This window comes from Equus quagga, chromosome 3, assembly GCF_021613505.1.
Source record: "Equus quagga isolate Etosha38 chromosome 3, UCLA_HA_Equagga_1.0, whole genome shotgun sequence".
NCBI lineage: Eukaryota > Metazoa > Chordata > Mammalia > Perissodactyla > Equidae > Equus > Equus quagga.
This window is the reverse complement of record NC_060269.1, coordinates 87216766-87220707: the sequence shown is the minus strand read 5'-3', so window position 1 is coordinate 87220707 and position 3942 is coordinate 87216766. Positions and strand designations below refer to the sequence as shown.

The following is a 3942-nucleotide window of genomic DNA, read 5'->3' as shown; positions in this document are numbered from 1 at the left end:
AGATTTGAGAGGATGGCGTAGAGGAGAGGGAAAGACCCCAAAACTTCATCGATGCAGAAACAAATGAACACAACTGTATTTTAAATCAATAACCATGTTGGGAGGGAAGGATAAATATCACACGGAAGGGGGAAAAAAGAGAACCAATCCAAATAACTTTTGAGCACAGCTTTTTGACATTATACCCACAATCTAGGGAATAAAAGACCTGCAAACAAATCTTGAACTCTTTCTGGTGGGTGTGTTCTTCACTGTGTTATTGGTTTAGCTATTCTGAAACTATTTTATGGGTATTGTAGGACTGAGGAAACGAATAACGTGATGATGTTGTTGGGAGCCAGGTTCCAACTGTGGAATAGAAAGATAAATTATGGAATGAAGTAGGCACAGAAAACCCTGCAGCTATCATAATAAAGATTCATCCAGACTGCTGACACCGTGCGTGCCCCGCGAGCAGAAACCCATCGCCCTGGCCGCTCCGCCGCCACCACCCGTCTATACCGCCACCAGCTCACCGTGGATGACGACATCGCTGCGCTCGTGGTCGACAGCGGCTCCGGCATGTGCAAGGCCGGCTTTGCTGGTGACAACGCCCCCGGCACCGTCTTCCCTTCCATCGTGAGATGTCCCCGGCAGCAGGCCGTGATGGTGGGCATGGGGCAGAAAGACTTCTACGTGGGCGATGAGGTCCAGAGCAAGAGAGGCAGCCTGACCCTGAAGTACCCCATCGAGAACGGCATCATCACCAACTGGGACGACATGGAGGAGATCTGGCACCACACCTTCTACAACAAGCTGTGCGCGGCCCCGAGGAGCACCCCGTGCTGCTGACCGAGGCCCTCCTCAATCCCAAGGCCAACCGTGAGAAGATGGCCCAGATCGTGTTCGAGACCTTCAACACACCAGCTATGTACGTGGCTATCCAGGTCGTGCTATCTCTGTACGCGCCTGGCCATACCACTGGCATCGTGATGGACTCTGGTGACAGGGTCACTCACACTGTGCCCATCTACAAGGGGTACGCCCTCCCCCACGCCATCCTGCGTCTGGACCTGGCTGGCTGGTCCTCATGAAGATCCTCACGGAGAGCGGCTACAGCTTCACAGCGACGCCGAGCGGGAAATCGTGCGTGACATCAAGGAGAAGCTCTGCTACGGCGCCCTGGACTTCGAGCAGAAGATGGCCACCGCGGCCGCCAGCTCTTCCCTGGAGAAGAGCTACGAGCTGCCTGACGGTCAGGTCATCACCATGGGCAAGGAGCGGTTGCGCGTCCCTGAGGCCCTCTTCCAGCCTTCCTTCCTGGGCATGGAATCCAGCAGCATCCATGAAACTACCTTGAACTCCATCGTGAAGTGCGACGTCGACATTCGTAAGGACCTGTACGCCAACACAGTGCTGTCGGGTGGGACTACCATGTACCCAGGCATCGCCGACAGGATGCAGAAGGAGATCACCACCCTGGCTCCCAGCACCATGAAGATCAAGATCATTGTGCCCCATGAGCACAAGTACTCCGTATGGATTGGCGGCTCCATCCTAGCCTCATTGCCCACCTTCTGGCAGATGTGGATCAGCAAGCAGGAGCACGATGAGTCCAAAAATGCTTCTAGGCAGACTGTTAGTACAATACAACCTTTCTTGACAAAACCTAACTTGCGCAGAAAACAGGATGAGATTGGCATGGCTTTATTTGTTTTTTTGGGGGGGGGGGGCTTGACTCAGGATTTAAAAATTGGAATGGCGAAGGTGACAGCAGTCCGTGGGAGCGGCATCCCCAAAGTTCTATGATGTGGCCAAGGACTTTGATTGTACATCGTTCTTTTTTTAATAGTCATTCCAAATATCCTGAGATGCATTGTTACAGGAAGTCCCTTGCCTTCCCCAAAGCCGCCCCCCTTCTCCCGAAGGAGAAGGGCCAGTTCCCGCCCTAGTCCACACAGGGGACGGGGACAGCAGTGCTTTTGTGTAAATTATGTAACCCAAAACTTTTTTAATCTTTGCCTTAATACTTGTTCTTTTTGCTTTAGTTTGAATGGTCAGCCATTACGGCCCACCCCCCTTTGTCCCCCAACTTGAAATGTATGAAGGCTTTTGATCTCCCTGGAAGAGAGTTGAGGTGCGGAGGCAGCCAGGGCTTACTTGTACACTGACTTGAGACCAGTTCACTAAAGTGCACACCTTAAAGAAAAAAAAAGAAGATTCATTCAAACAAGAACTATCAGTGGATGCAAAATCCAGGCGGAAAAGTTTGATGAGGAGCAGGATATGTGCATAGTCCCAAGTGTCTCCCCGAGATGACTCAGCATTGAAAGAGGAAAATGGTGACTGTACAATGGAGAAACCAGACAGCACCTCGCTTGATTAGGTGATGGAATTAACGTCACCCGTAAGGGGCAGAGGGGCATTGTCTTCCACCAGATGTGATGCTCTGACAAGGACAAATTACTGATGCTGTGGACAGCTGGGAACACATGCGTGATCTGAGTCTAATCATCAGGAAGTACCAGACAAACCCAAAGTGATGAACATTCTATGAAACAGCTGTCTTGTGTTCTTTGAAAATATCAATGTCATCAAAAATAAAGAAAAGCTGAAGAAATCTTCCAGATTTGGATACTACAGAGATAGGACACTGATTGCAATACAGGATCCTCAACTGATCCTGCACAGAGGGGAAAAAAATGCTATAAAAGACATTATTAGAACAGTTGCCAAATTGGATTATGGACTGTAGACTGGATAACAGTACTGTTTCAATTTTAAAGTTCCTGAATTTGACAACTGTACTATAGTAATGTAAGAGAATATCCTTTTTCTTACAAAATACACAAAGTACTAAGAGATCAGAGGGAATAATATTGCAAGCTATTCTCAAACTGTTCATAAAAATATGTATGTGGCATAGTGGTTAAGTTCACGGGCTCCGCTTCAGTGGCCTGGGGTTCGCAAGTTTGGATCCCGGGCATAGACCTACACACCACTCATCAAGCCATGCTGTGGCAGCATCCCACATACAAAAAATAGAGGAAGATTGGCACAGGTGTTAACTCAGGGACAATCTTCCTCACCAAGAAAAAAAAAAAGGAGAGAGAATATGAAAAAGCGTGGCAAAGCACTAAAAATTATTAAATCTAGATAAAGGGTACATGGGAGCCCTCTATTATTCTTTCAACCTTTCTATAAGTTTGAAATTATTTCAAAAGAAGGCTTTTAAAAAAAAAAATCAAAGAAATGTACCACTCTGGTGGGGGATATTGATAATGGGAGAGGCTGTGCATGTATAAAGGCAGGGGCTATATGGGAAATCTCTGTACCTTCCCCTCAATTTTGCTGTAAACTTGGAACTGCTCTAAAAAAATTAAGTCAAGTAAACAAAAATCAAATGAACAAACACAAAAGACAAGAGAAGTAGAGGGATTTGGGGTGATGGAAAGTCCAAGCCTTGATTTTAAGGTAGCATGCTCAATAGTCTAAGACACAGATAATAATGTCTTCGTTTTATCAAGAGGAAGTTAGGACTCAGAGGCCTCAAGGTCTGAGGCTACCTGGAGAAGATAAGGGCAGGTGAGGAGAGAGTGGCTCCGCTCGCTGCTATGATTCAGTCCCCTGATGGATGAGCTCACTGAGGGAAAAGCAGCTCCCCGACCTCCTCCCATGTCTGAAATGATGCCCTGCTCAGATCATAAATCATCTCATTAAGGCTCCAGCACGCACAGTTCAAGAATATTGGCCACATGCGTTGCCCTTTTATTCTCCTGACACGACCGATGAAAAAGACTCTATTGCAAGATGTCTACTCTTACCAGTTTTCCACAACAATAAGGGAAATAATAGCCTTTCATCAATGTCTAGTTTCAGCTTCAATAAGTATGATTCCTGGTTTTCTCCAGCTCCTTGCACACAATTTTATGAGTTGGGTAGTACCCCCTAACCCAGTTTTCC

General features: G+C 47.3%; 1 pseudogene; it reads left to right on the top strand.

Moving 5' to 3' along the window:
• The first annotated feature begins 546 nt into the window (after positions 1 to 546).
• Positions 547 to 1788, top strand: LOC124236795 (actin-like; annotated as a pseudogene).
• The last annotated feature ends 2154 nt before the right edge of the window (positions 1789 to 3942 follow it).